The sequence below is a fragment of the Pteropus medius genome, unplaced genomic scaffold (assembly GCF_902729225.1).
Source record: "Pteropus medius unplaced genomic scaffold, Ma_sr-lr_union100, whole genome shotgun sequence".
Classification (NCBI taxonomy): domain Eukaryota; kingdom Metazoa; phylum Chordata; class Mammalia; order Chiroptera; family Pteropodidae; genus Pteropus; species Pteropus medius.
In genome coordinates, this window is record NW_024352785.1 from 19,664,416 (window position 1) to 19,680,484 (window position 16,069).

Genomic DNA, 16,069 nt, shown 5'->3' on the forward strand with positions numbered 1-16,069 from the left:
CAAAGAAAAGTCAGGAAAATAAAAAAGAAGTAAAGCAGAAGTTGCAAGAATCAATATCAGAAAGAAAAGAATTAAAGGACAAAAAGCATTAACTGAGTCAGAAAAAAATATTATATAAGGTTAAAAATTACAACTCATTAAGAGGCTATAAGATTTATAGACTGAAACTATAGTGAAACGCCAAGAGCAAAAGCTACAAGGAGAGCTTAAAGTTATGAGATCTTTTCAAATTTGACAGAGTAAGTTGACATAATTAAGAACACCACAATCAAAAAGCTCTACTTAATATAGATGAATTTATAATTTTGTACTATATAAACAGAGAGTGTGGTGTTCTTTTTTTTATGGAACATTTATTAAGGTGATCAAATACCTGGTCATAAGCACATCATTATTTCAGTGAGATTCAATAAATCCCTGGGGTTTCTACTGAATATTTTCTTCCACAATGTGAAAGTCTGAAACTTTCCATAGTATCTTGCATTGAAGGATTTTAAGTAATGTGGCAAATGATGTTCACCAGAAAAGAACACCCTGTGGTTTTTTTTTTTTTTAATTCAAGCTAAATTAGTTGATCCCTTTTAAAGGAATCAAACCAACTTTTTAAACTGTAGAACCTCGGACATGAAATTGAGTATTTTAGAGAAACTGTAGCAGTTGTATTTCACACCGATGTGGTTTGTTATAATCTATAGCTGTGCCGTCCAAAACAGTATCCACTAGCCACATGTGGCTTTCTAAATTTAAACTTTAAATTTAAATTAAATAAGATAAGCATTCAGTTTTCTCAGTCACACTAGCCACATGTCAAGTGCTTAGGAGCCACATGTGGTTAGTGGCTGCTGTACTGGCAGCACAGAGAACATTTCCATTATCCCAGAAAGTTCTATGGATGCACACGAGAGTAGCTAAGAGTTTGATATTGAGTGACAGTTCTTCCAAGAGGTTATGTTTGAAACTATGAATCATTCCTATCCATTTTTAGTGACAACCATAAAGTTTGTGCATTGAATTATACCCATCAGTTAAGGTTATCTGTATAATAAACTTATTTGGTTGGCATGAATAGCTTTCTTTTACAGATGATTACAGGTTAAATAAAATTGCCCAAAGTCACACAGATAATGCTTTACAACGCCAAAGTCTGAATGACAAACATATCTGACACCAAAACCCATGTTCTTAGCCACCACACTCTGCTACCTCCCGGTAGCATTGATCACTGTGTGTATGTGGGTATGTGTGGCGGGGGTTCCTGTGTTTTTGATCAATGGTTCTTGCTCTGCATTAAATGTTTTTTTCTGTATACATGTATTCCTTCCTTAGTTTTAAGGCTATAACCCTTTTTTTTTCCAGCTAATAAATGAAGCCCCGCTTATTAAATGCTTCACCGGCCACTTTGATATGCCTCCAAAGAGAACGGCCATGTCTCAGTCGGCTGCATGTCAACCTGGATTTAGACTTTCCACTACTCTTAGTGTACAAGTACTTCTCAGCTGTGGAAATTCTCTTTCAGCAGGCACCGCATGGCATTGCAGCCAACCCACTTCAAATCCTATCAGCAGCTTGGCTTCTGTTTCCTGAGGAGGAAGACTATTAACAAGTATCACTTCAATGCTGGGAGAGGTTGCATTGTTGGGGTTGGGTTACAGACAATGCTGGCCAAGTGTCCAAAAAGCCAGACACATTATCTATATAAGATGAAAACTACTGCTCAGTAAATCTCCAATCTAATCTGTACTATTAGGTAGGTGCCGGGCTTCACTGCTAGCTTCCCAAAGGCTGCAGGCCATTCTAGATGAGACATATAAAAGCATTTTGAGAACTGTAAAGTATTTAAATTTGAATTTGCTTCAGTAACAACTTTTAGAGATGGAACACCCTTAGAGATTACTTGCCCTGATCATGTGATTAACAGGTGACAAAATAAAGTCCAGAAAGTTTCAGCAACTGGCTCCAAGTCCAAAGAATTTGATGTAACAGCTCAGGCCTCCTGACTCATTCTCCTGCAGTATTCATCATAAAATGGTAATTAGAAGCTGACAACTGATAGAATCTGGGTTGTCAAGGGCTTTTCATGACAAAATACATCTGATGGGTTCAGATCCAGAAATATGGTCTAACTCAGTATTTCTCAAAATGTGATCAATGGAACACCAGCTCCACAGAATAATAAGGAATATTATGTCAAAAAAAATTATATATATTCAACTCAAATATATTTAGTTAAACAGTGAATGTGTGTGTGTGTGAAACTACACAACTTTCAGAAGCTTTTAATGTACTTATGTGCATTACTAAATGCCAGGAGGCTACAGTAGGCAGTGTTCAAAGTTAATTTGCTCATAAAATATTTTTATTCAATAGCTCTCCTCAAGACTAGTATGGGATAAAATGCACTTCGGCAAACACTTATCTAACTCTATCAGCAGATGAGTCCCTTGTCACATCCTTAAACATCACTGCCTGAAATGGATTTGATAAAACGATATCTTTGGTATAACTGGCTTTCCTCCAAATGACATCACGATTATAAATATCACAGAGAACTTTAGAAATTTGTGACATGATTGTAAGCATTCAAACTTTCTTAGCAGTTGCTAAACTATTGCCTAAACTGCTAATAGAATTGAAAATATTTATAAAGGATCATAGCTCAGTTTTTTCTGTGTTTCCTGGCATTATTCTTCTACATACCAAAGATCACACCTATTCTTCTATGGCCTAAGATCTGATGTCCCATACTTGGTGATGGAAAGCACATGGTCCCATACTCCTGTGTAGAATTTTGTCAGCAATGCAAAGCAAAGGAAATAGTGACAGGTATAGAGATAGAGCACTATATCACCACTGTAAATACATTACATATTTTTACTTTTCTGGCCATCAAAGCAACACCATGACATAGGTACAATCATCTTGCCCATTTTAGAGGGGAGGAAACTGAGGTACAGTGAAGTTAGATAACTTGTGCAAGGTCACCAAAGATAGTAACTCGCTAAACCAGGAAAAAAATGATGTGATAAAGATTCACACAATTAGCTTTCTCAAAATTCTTTTTAAAGCTATTAACAATAATGAGTTGAGGTATCTATATTTACTCCACACAGTACTGAGATTTTCAAACAGTTTATCTTCTGCAGGAAACACCAACAAGCAAACTGACATATTTTGTGACCTCCAGCATTGTGTACACATAGAAGCACTTAGCATAGTGATTAAGAGCACAGGATGCAGTCTGACAGTTCTGGATTCACAACCAGAACCCTAGCTTCACAAACAACTTGCCTATAGTCTTGAATAAGTTACTTTAACTCGGTTACTTTATTTGTAAAATGAGTATAATAAGAGAACTTTACTTATAGCTTACGATGTGGATGTGTGCATGTCATGAGATAAAAACATCAAGTGCTTAGCACAGTGCCTGGCTTTTAATAAACACTCAGCACCTGGTAGGTGTTATTACTGTGGCTATTAATAAACATTTTAGAGCACTCTTTAGTTTACAACACACTTTTCTATGCTTTATTTCATTGTGGCCATTACATTGACATTGCAAGGTGAAGGATGAAGGAGGCAGAAAAGCGGACATAAACCTCACTACAGCTTTGATTCTCATTATTATATATGGATACAATTTTCTTGGATGTGAAAGCTGGAAGAAACCACTTAAATGGATAGTAGAATCCTTCCAAGAAATAATATACTTCCTTATGGAGTTATTTTTTGTATTATTCAAGCTCCTTTTTTTCCCAAAGATCTGTTTGGAATCAAAGCCAAGTTTCACAGCCTGAAAATTAATACTGTGCAGCCAGATATAAATTATTTTGCAAGGAGAAATACCAGACTCGACATAATTTTTACTCAGTTAAAAAAAAAACCTTCCTTTTTACCTCGCCAGAAAGTACAATGGATAGATATAAAAGCACAACGCTTATCCATTTATGTGGTCTGTAAAAGAAAGCACCCCTTTTGATTCATGACTCTCAGCCTTTATCCCAGCAGCACTGCTCTGCCCTGGCAATGAAAACTCCATCATCAATTTGTGATTAGCCATGACATTATCTGGTTTTCAGATTATCTATTTTGACCTGCACCCTCTATCTCCTTGCCAGGAGATTAAGCTTTGTGCCACTGAGAGCAGGCCCTCAGGAGGGAGGAATGATGGCACAGAATAAGAGACTGTCAGTGTCTGAGCTTATGGGAGAGGCTCTGACTGCCTAATGATGAACATCAAAGGAAACCTCAGCTAAACATCCACATGTTTCCGAACTTCACTAACATTCCAGATATAGAAAAACATCCTGATGCTTAAGTAAATTTTTAAATTTCCAACCAGATGTTTGCTAGGTTGAGTATGTGTCTCTGATGGCTTTCAGAAATTAGAGGATTATGATTCTTGCTATTTTATATTATCCATTTATATCTTCTGTCCCTAATCAGTAAAAGAAATCAAACTTGAAATTTCCTACAAAAAAAAAAACACGTATTCGAGCTTCTATCTTCACACATTTCATATTATCATTTTTGGCACGTAATATGTATGTGTTATGCCTACTGCATTTCTACTTAGTACTTGTTCCAATTCCTAGGTAACTACAGAAGTTCTATCTTAATATATAGACATAAATAATAAATCAGTTGGCTTTGCTTAATTAATCATTCATTTTGAGGACAAACTAAATTTTTCACCAAAAAGGCTCTATTTAAATTCTTCATAAGTTTGAATAGTTGAGACTCCTAGCACTGCTATAACATTGTGTTCAATATCGTCTCATTCTAAAGCTGTATTCCCAACAAAAAAGGGTTTATAGAATTCATGAAAATCATGGTCAAAATATGATAACCTTTGTAGAGAAAATGTGAATACATTTGGCCTGTTCTGCATCCAAACTATATTCCTTTTAGGAGAAATCTCCATTGTGTGAGTCTTGGTGAAGAAAACAGATACAAAGACACATACTTAGAAACTTTTCTCAGCAGCCAGAGGACAGTGGAGGGAGCAATAGACTATCCAGGAATTAATCAGCCAAGATCTTGGCTGAGTTTTCTCCTGGCAACTTCTATTGGCTCTTACATATTCTCCAAGGTTGCTTCTCCAGACTGCTTACAGAATCTGTACCTACTCCATGCCTTTCCATTACATTCCTTTTGCTACTATTTTTAATTCAATGAGACAGATTTAGTTTCTGTTTTTTGCAACCAAGACCCCAACTGATACAGGTAGCGTGCTATTCACAATGGAAATTTTAAATTAAATTTAAAATGTTAGCTAAAATTTAAGGACTCTACGTAATTTTTTCCATTTGTACTCTTTCAGGTAGTGAGTGAAGTTCATAGGCAGCTATCATTTTTTGCATGATTGAGTTTTGATTAGAATTTTAAAATGCTGATATATGAATAATATTCTGTACTGGAGTCCCAATTGTTAAATTTTCCCCATATCACCTGCAAGTATTAATAAGATGTTTAAATGAGGCTTAACCCTTACAAAGGTACATAAAGAAAACAAGCACCTGTACCTTTTCATAAAGATTTTTTATAATCGTTATGATGTGAAAATATGCTTTTGTCTAATTCATACTAACTTGCCAAGATGTGAAACTAGCCATGAAGTTTCTAATATGAACAAGAAATTAGATGGGCTTCACTGATTTAGAGCTGACATGAATGAAAAGCACTTTATGAAAAGTAACATCCAACAAGTTATGGAGACAATGCATACTAGCTGAAAAATGAGATCCAGCCTTTTGGAAAATTATCTTAAAGAAGCTGAAAGTCCCAAAGCAATCTGTTACATTTGGGGCAGCGACTCAGGAAAGCTTAAAGTCTACCCATTTCCAAGTTCTAAATTTTCATTAATTCTATGTTAAATCATTAATGAACAAATCAAGACAGGTAAATCCATAAGATACATAAAATATAATGACTTTGAACTCATGAAAGTACTAGAAGCATTGAAAAAATGAGTTGCATAGGGGGAAAAACAACAGGGAATTTTAATATTTTATGTGAATCCGTTCTTAAAACATTTTATTTCAAGTGATAATAGCTGGAAAAAATGTTAACGTATATAGTATTTCTCTTCAATAACCAAATTCTATTTATAGAGTAGATGAGCGTGGTTGCCAGTAGAGGCCACTTAACATTTCAATCCTGCTATCATGTCTGACCTGAATGCTGTGAGGTAACATTTTCCACCACATATATGATGGAAGCCTGTGAGGGACTGGGCTGTCTAACGTATTCCCAGAAATTGAATTGTATATGGCAAAGGCAAGGCATAGGAGTATGAGAAAACTGTCTAAGGTAAAAGTTCATTTGATTTTTTTTTTTTTTGGTTATCATAGAATTGGAGCTTTTCTTTTTTTTCATACTGTTACATTATTCACACTTGCTCACTTTCATTCTCATTCATAATTTCTCTCTCAATGTTATTTTAGTTCCTTTTAAGCTATTATTTAGGCATTAGTAGACAAAGAATATTAAACATTTTAACATACTTAGAAATTAGACTCACTTTTAAGCAGAAATCATAAGGGAAGAGATTAGTAAAAGGGAATTGTTAAAATTAAAATCTATATAAGAAATCACCATAACTAAAAGCAAAAGTAAAAACAGTCTAAGAGCAGATAGTTGAACCACAGAAATATATCTATTTGTATATTATACATTTTCATAATATATAATACATATTATATACACAATATATATATACAATATAACATGTACTATATATACAAATTTTTAAGGTATATATAAACATGCATATACCCATCTATATATATATATATACATATGCCATAAGCAAAGAATGTCCAGAATATGCAAATAATTTGTGCAAATCAATAAGACAACACCTCCAGAAAAATAAAAAATATTAACAGTTCACAGAAAAGAACAGAAATAGTTGATAAATATATGAAAAGATATGCAAACTCATCCCTAGAGAAACAAAAATAAACAAAATGAGGTATCACTGGATACACATCAGACAGGCCAAAATATGTGGCAAGCACTGTTGTTAAGCACATTACATATTTTATGTCATTTAGTCCTCATGAGGAAAGTGAGGCACAGAAAAGTTAGGTAATATCCCAAGGTCAATGAGCTAATGAATGGCAGGCCATGCTGCCTAACTTCTCAACCCGACAATACCATGTGCTGGATAATACTGGATTAGACAATTCTGGTTAAGAAAAGACTGTGTTCATTGTCAAGTGAACTGTTTTAGAGAGCACTCTAGCAATACCTCATAAGTGGAAGATACAAACGTATAATCTTATTTAATCGAGAGAAACTCTTGCACACATGTTCAAGGAAACATTTTAAAAGGTGTTCACAGTAACACTTTTTAATTGGGCAAAATGGGAAAGAATCTCAGTAAAAGAATAGATAAGTAAATTGCTTAAATGTGTGAAATGGAATACTTCACAACAGTTAAAATGAATAAACTAGTTCTACATGTAATAACATATGAACAACTAGTTCTATATGTACTAACATATAGAACTAGTTTATATGTATTAACATATAGAACTAGTTTATATGTATTAACATATAGAACTAGAATGAAAATAGCAAGTTGATAATACATGGGTATTGATAACATTTATACTCATTAAAAATACAAAACAATGATATTATTATTCATGGAAACACTGGATGCAGTAAATGTTTTAAGAGCATGGACTAAAAAAAGTTCATGACATTACCTCTGGAAAAGGAGTGGAAAAGGGGAATGAAAAGAACATAGGAGATTTCAATTTTATCTGCAAAGTTTTATTTCTTTTAAAAAAGAGAAATAGCAATCTTTTAAAAATTAGTTTTCTTTTCCCTCAGTTGTATGCACATGAAAGATTTTTTGAAATGTTCTTTGTTATATTCCAGACTTTAAAAATGATCCAAAGTATTCTACTTAAAAAGATGACTTAATTAAGAACAGAGCATTCCTAAACAACTGAATGATCAGGGAAAATTCTGTCCTACTTTCCAGGACTAAATCAAACTTATCATTTAAGTGCAGAATTTATCCAGAGGCATTTCTCAGAGTTCGTTTAACTGTAAGAGACCAGACGTATCTTACTAATGCCACATATAAAAATAACTTTAAGGTTGAATGTTGTTATCTGCTCTTTTAACCTATTCTTGTAACCTATAATTTTATTCCTTAGACTTCTTTCTCTTCTAAGGGCTATCAGAAACAAGTCAAATCATAGAAGAAACAAAATACAGTTATTCTTATAAATGTAGAAGACAACACTAAATAAAAGCCTTCTAAAGAAAAATTAGTAAAAAGAAAGAAAAAAAATTAGTATATCACGACTTCTTATTCCACATAACTGCACACCTACCATAAATGGAGTACAATATGAAAAACTATCACAATCTAAAGATACCCCACTGAAAATGAATTAAAAAATTTAAGTAAATGATAAACAATTAGGAAAAATGTTTCCAACATATTGGTCACTATTGCCACATTATTTTTAATGGAAGATAGACAATTATTCAAAACAATGACCCTCCCAACCAATATTGAATCATATAAAAATGTATTGCTTACAACACACTAGTTCCATTTTTTATGTCTTCAAAACACACCTCCTTCCTATCTCAGGGCTTTTTCCCATGTAGTCTCCTCTCAAGAACTTTATTCCCTCATCTCGTTAAATGGCCAGTTCCTTCTCATCATTCAGGCCTGTAAGTCATTAATGTTACTCATCCAGAACCATTTTTCCTCTCTTTTCAGATACACCAAAAACTGTACATGCCTGCCCTCTTTAAAATTAGATGTAGACATGACATATAACTTTTTTTGTGGCCAATCATATAAGAACAGATGTCACTGCTGAGCAAAAGCCAGTGTATAAGGAACTATATTCTCCTTCTTTGCTTCAGTGACCACGGAGGCATGTGTTGAAATAGTTCATTTCACTCTGCATACCTGAGAAAGTTTGATGAACAAAGCTCCCCAGACAACTCACATGGGCATTTGGTTATGTAAGGTGAACAGAAATTAACCTGTGTTTATTAAGTAAACTAATGACACAGATTTTAGGACAGGTTGTGTTACAGCAGCACAACCTAAACCATTCTGACTAATACCAGGGGCCTCAGGTTAAATTCCACTCTGCAGAGTGGAATTTCTTATACAATCATTTAAAATTATTTTAATTCATTATCTCAGAAACCTTGTTTTCTTCAGGGTGTTTATCACAATGTGTGTGTGTGCGTAGTTTTTTTAAAATTCTTCCAAAAGGAATGAAAGCACTATGGAAAAGGGATTTCAAATGTCTTGGTTCTAGTGGTTTTCCCAATACCTAACACAGTGACCAGCAGATGATATCTTCTGAGTAAATATTCATTAAATGAATGAATGTTTCATTTTATTTCATTTAAAATAATGTTAACTACTTTATAAATTTTGATACATACTCAACATGCTTGAGCAAGAAATTGCAATGACAATAACGAGTTAAAATGCACAATAAATTCTCAGGACACATAAAAATTCTAAATCTAACCATCCACATGATTTGCAAACTATGCATTTTACATTTGGGACATGACTGCTTCAGTTTAGACATAATTAGTTACAGGGGATTTCTTGATTTATCATAAAAAATAATTTCAGATAAACTTAGATGCAGTTCATGTCAACAGAGCATAGACTTAAATTTACCCAACATATAAAAAGTCATAAAAGTTATAAAAATGGCATTTTACTGAAGTTGTAAAAAACATATATACTAAGCTAGAGTCCTTACTTTCCTGCTAGCAATTTAATAAATGTTTCAATCATATTTATGACTATTTCATTTTCCACATATCTTTTGTTGCCAGGCTAAAACTTTAGAAGTTCATGCTTCAATAACCCAGACTCAAAAATCTATTACAAAAATGAATTTTAGGCTGGCATCCACTGAAGCCCTAAATCTTCTTGTTCAATTGCCAGGGCATAAGGTAAAAATGGTTGCTGCACTAACAATCTTCGTCAGCTGCCATACTTTTGCCAATGTCTATATATCAACCATGGATTGCTGGTGAGCTGCAATCTATCATATATTATGTGGTACAGTTTAGCATGCCTGGAGGTCTCTGCTCAATAACATTTCAAAATCTACAATCAGACCAGGCAAAATGCCAGTGCTAGGAAGCAAATTTAGACTAAATATGTTAAAAAATGAATATTTCTATATAATTATGCTAGATCAGCGTCAATAATGGGAATTACACCTGTGACAATTTAACTTAGATTCCTACTTACCAAGAAGTATTTGACTAAGATAGCCTACAAAACACCTGATCAAATTGTATTTGGAATATTTGTTCTTATAGAAATTATTTAGCTATATTTTCATCTGATTTGGAGTAGTTATTCTTTTATCTGCTTTTGGACTCTTTTGATATCCTTTCATTTAAAACATTTTTTCTTTTTTATACTACTTAACAAATGTTTTACTGCACTCAGGTGATGAATGTCTTTATACCATAATGAAGTTAAAAACCCTGGTCTTCTGGTAAATGGGTTTCTATTTATGCCATGTAATCATGAATGAAAAAAATAACATAAGTTTTTAAAGGAAAATAATTCTGCTTCCTTATAATAATAAAAATATTAACAAATAATTATAAAGTACTTATGTGTATCAGTCATTGTTCTGCTTCGTGAGTAATTATTTACCCCTTAGAGTTAGGTAGGTATAACTATTACATTCAATTGATACATCAGGAAACAGAGATTTTAGAGATTAGGTACTATGTCCAAAGCAATACAGCACTATAAAAAAATTGTGTGTGTGTGTGTTATTAGTTATAATGCATGCCCAGTATAGAATAGCAGTATAGAATAGCGGTATAATAGAAAGAGTAGACTTTGGAGCAGACAGACCTGGGTTTAAATCTCAGTGCCAACATTTACGAACTTTCTGCACTAATTTAGTGAAGTAATTCAAGGAAAGAACCTTACTACACAGTAGGTGCTCATTTATATAAGATAGTCAACATTTATATAAAATGATCAACGTTTTCTAAGCATTATATGCATTATTTTTATTAAAATAAATCATAAAAAGAAGTAATGTTATTATTTTGACAATTTGAGATGAGAGCTATACCCAGAGCAAGTATTAAAAAAGAAAACCAACCAATTTCATGTCAACTTAACTTCAACATATGTAAGCCATCTTGATGGTGAGAAAGGCTTGTGAAAAAAAATAAGTATTATTCACGAGAACTTCCACTGACATTTCTACTGGAGACAAAAGCAACACTGTTGGGACAAATCATAAAAACTGCAGCAAATCAAAAAGAAGCATAATAAGAGGATAATAAACATCTCTCACCCATTTCTTAAAATTCTGCAACTTATTCTATTAAATAGAAACTGAAAAACAAAGGTTTACTCCTTCATAATCTAAAACACTTTCTGTACTCCCAAGTGGAAATATCAATGCTCGCACTGAGACCGTAAGCCCGTGCACATGTGATCATATGGGAGACACACTTCATTTATAAGTTCATCTATTCATACCCAGGGATACAATTTGATACTAGCAGTAAGAAGTGTATGAACAATAAACAACATTTTTTTCTATTTTACTGATTAATGGCTTCCACGAAAAGTAAACAAGTTATCCATCAATTACTTAACCATCAATGATCCAGATATCTTGAAATGCATTTTTTCCTTCCAAGTACAGAGTGCTGATCTATTTCCATAACTGTTATTTGATCCAATACTCAGAAAAACCCTCACCCTAAGTAATTTCTTCAAATGTTTACTTGATGAAGATAATACCCTACACTGAGAGAAAATGGTAGCATGAGGTGAACACAGATAAACTCATGTTATCAATTTTGAGTTAAGATGAGGAGAAAATTAATTTTCAAAAAGAGAAATGGCCTCCTTTTCTTGAGTTACAATTAAGAAAGAGTACATACAGTCTGTACTAGTTTTAAAACGGTCTTTTACAAGTTCGGATAACCTTTAAAAAGAACAGCAAGGTATTTACTGTACTTCTAAAGTATAACTGGAATTTTCTTGATAAGACGCTTAAATTTTCTGCAGTGCAATCAAATGTTCTTAGAACATTGTAAACTATGCTCTAGACAGTGACAGACCATGAGATTCTGCAATTTACTGAGAACAAAAGCAGGTTATTGGCAAAAGAACTGCTGGCATGCTTCCTTGCAAGATCAGATGGTAACAGAGCTTAGGGAATAATCGCATTTTGTCTACACAGGAACCGAAGCTAGAGAAGGCTGCCAGGGGTACCATGTCATTGACGCTACCTGTGCTCAGTACAAGCTACAAGCTGATGATGGCTCTTGCACTATGCTGCCATTTATTTCACAGATGATCTTCTTACTCTTTAAGAGCACTAAAGTTATTTCTTCCAAAGTCATTCCAACTTTGTAATTTTCTAATGCTAAACATGGGAGTGGAATGCAACATCAACAAACCAAAAAAAAGCCCACCTTGATAAATAAAGGAAATTTGCCACCAATTTTAAAGGTAAAAAACCAATCCAAATGATAGGAATTAAAACTTTTCTCAACCTGAACCAAGATTATTCCAATATTTAAATTTTATTGAGGGAATTAATGACAGTTTTTAAAAACTTTTTTGGCCATTCTCTCTGTCACAATTTCTAATAAACAGTATAATTATATTTTTTATTTTGATCTATGACCTACAAATCCTCTCAAGTTATTATTTCATAATTTGAATAAAATTTCTCTCCTAACATCAGTTAAAGGTATTGATATTCATGCCTAAATGACAGTTGTTTTTCCTCCATCTCCCTTTGTTATAGTCAGAAATGCTCACTCAATTATTTAGTGAAAATGTTAACATGTATTCATTCTATTCTTTTCTCCCATAACTCTTCTTGCTCTCTCTTGCATAGTTTTATTATCCATTATAACCCAAGAACTTCCTCATTAAAAAAGAACCAGAGCCAATAATCATTTTCTTTTCCAATGCCCATAGCTGATCATTTCTAAACATCAGAACAAATTAGCCATGTAGGTAATAAATATGATCAAGAAGACCTCTGAATTAAGAGTGCACATATGCTACACAAGTAGCTAGTCATGTAACTACATGGAACTGTTTCCATCATGTCAGAGACCTTCAGTCTATATTGAATAAATTGTGTAAAACTTGGGTTAAAGTATATCAATACTTATCTATTGGTACATGGGGAAATCTGGTAGATTAGCTAAAACTTTATTTTGAACTAAAATTTTACAGTGTCCAATGCAACACCACGTGATGAAAAATGCAAAGACAAGCAATAAAAATAAATTTACATTAAACAAACATTCACTAAGTGCTACATGGCTTTCACCATTTTAAAAACTAGGGATGTGAGAATACAAAGACAAATAAGACACAAGCACTGGCCTTAATGAGTTCACAGGCTGTTAAGGCAAACACTTTGACAAACACAGAAATGGCAAATATCAGATATATATAGTAAGTGCAATGAGAATAACAGAGAAAGACTGGCTCTCGACCCTAAATTCTAGTCAAGAAGCATTGCAGTAGGAAATCTAGGCAGAAAGAGAATTAAGTAGAAGAGCACATGGTAAAATGGAGGGCACATTTGAGAAGAAAAATTAGCTCACTGTGGCTGGAGTGGGGTGTATTTGGGAGTTGGCAAAGTTGAAGAAATTATCAGTTATGAAGGAAAAAGGGTAATAATAATGGTAATAATGACAGCTAACAATTTGTGAACACTCAATAGGTTTTAGACACCAGGTAAGCACTTGACATGCATCATGTTACTGAAACTTCATAATTCCCCTAATGAGTATTATCTTCGCTTATGATCTAAGGTTCACAAACATTAATGGGGTGCGATCAAACATAAAGAGCTTGCCGTGTCATATTAGGAAATGTGGATTTTATCATATACTATCAGGAAGCCATTGAAAATATTTTGTTAAGTTAGTACTTCAGAAAAGTCCTTAACTGAGAAAGATGTAGAAGTAAACTCTGAAGGCCGTATGAAACTGAAAGAAGGATGGTTTCTGTGATGGTCTAGGAAAGAGAAAGGGGCCTACAGGCATTAGCATTGGACTGAATAGGAGGGCATGCATTCGAGTGATATTTCTAACGCAGAATGGACAAGACTTAGTGACAGATCTTGGGGGTGGAGTGAGAAGTGTCAAGAATTACTGAGGTTTTTTTTTTAGCTTGATGACTAGGTGAATGCTGATGACCTTGTCTGACCTGATGAACACAGAGAGAAAGCCAGAGTGCTGAAAATGACAGCAGGTTCAGCGTCAGACAGGTAATACTCAAGATGCCCAAGGGACAGTTAGACAACTCTGACCGGTAAACAATAGCAAATACAGTTGAAACTCAGAGTATAAGATGGAGACATAGAGATTTCAGAGGTAAAGTAAAACCTAGAGATGGTATGAAATTTCTGAGAGGGAAAAATGAGCCCAAGAAAATGTCAGAGCGGGAATAATGATATTTAATGGACAAAGAGATGCCTTCTTTACGAAATGGTCAGAAAGGAAGAAAGATTAAGAAATAGAAAATAAAATACTAAAAGGATAAATTTTTGTACACAGAAAGAATTCATAGGAAGAAAATGACAGGACGAGGAGCTCTATTAATTTGGTCCCTAGAGAAAAAACCATAACTATTAAAAAATATTTTTTTAAAACAACTATTTTAAGTCTCTGAACATTGTCCTACGAACATAAAGCAAACAAAGACACATTCATTCAAGAAAATCTATTAAATCTAGGTAAGATGAGCAATGGTATATATGGTATATATCTCTTAAGGCACAACTCACTTCCCCGCTCCCTAACATTATACAGCGTGATGGAAGTTCCAATCTGGGAAGGCATGGTCAATAAAATGGGGTTCTCGCTCTCTCCCTCAGTTCTCAGTCAAGAGCTATGGTATCTCCCCAGAAGGGGCAGCTACCAGTGTTTCTTATGCCCCTCAGCTTCGTGTTGTAGGGGCTAAATTCCAAGACGGTGCAGCAGGCAGGCTCTAACCCAGTTGCAGGAGACCAAGAATGTAAGTGGCCCTCATTGCCATCACCCCAGCATGCTAGTAGGGCAAAAGTTCCATGCCAGGAGAGGCATGCCAAAAACACCAAAGGCTACTCAACCCACACAGCATCCTATTCATAGAACAGGATGTCACTCTTAGACAGATCACTGTCCCCACCTCCAATCCAGAGCAGTGGCTCAGATATTTTGTCCAGAATGAGAAACAGGTTACAAGAAAGAAGGCTTTGAAATTCTCCCCCAAAAGAACTGACTTTATTTGCAACAGATAAAGTGGAGAAGTTCAAACTAAGACTACTACTAAAAACAATGGAGATTTCAATGGTAAGCTACTAGAGGAGGCTGGTAGTTCTTATGAGGGCAAAAAGCTAAACCATAGGCCAGATAGTTTATCAGAGAGAACCAGAGTAAGACACAACTAAGAAGAGTCTTCCTGGGGTCAGAACAAATCTCATAGAATGACGTGAAAGACTTGTCTTGGAAAGGGGCCTGAATTTAATTGGATCAGACTGTAGAGCAATTTATGACCCAGCGCATTGTGAAAAAATAAGCAATCAGCAGGCCATTAGTGGAGCCTAACAGTTGGATGTGATAACAGCAAAAGCAGACAGCTTAACAGAGAGATCAGGGAAAGGAGAGTCAAAGAGAAACTGCTAAAACCACTGCCATTTCAGGGTGATTATACATGTGCTCTAGACGGTGCTCTCTAAGGGGCAACATCAGAGACTTCACACTGCAGGGGCATAAAAGAGTTCAGCCAAGTCATTACATGAACGAGTAAACAATAGATAGCACAAGAGCCGCTACAGTATGTTACTTTAAATATGCAGATTTCAACAAAAATTATGAGACATGCAAAGAAATAAGAAAGTAGATAGTTAATACACAGGAAAAAAAGAAAGCAACAGAAATGGCCTGTAAGAGGACCCAGATGTCAGGCTTAACAGACAAACACTTCAGGGCAACCATAATAAATACGTTCCAAGACCTAAAGGAAACTATGCTGTAAAGCAAGGTCTGA

General features: G+C 34.4%; 1 protein-coding gene across 1 annotated transcript in view; it reads right to left on the reverse strand.

Moving 5' to 3' along the window:
* FBN2 (fibrillin 2) overlaps positions 1-16,069 on the reverse strand; it is a 257,218-nt gene that overhangs the window by 195,552 nt on the left and 45,597 nt on the right. The gene's annotated exons all lie outside the window — the stretch shown is intronic.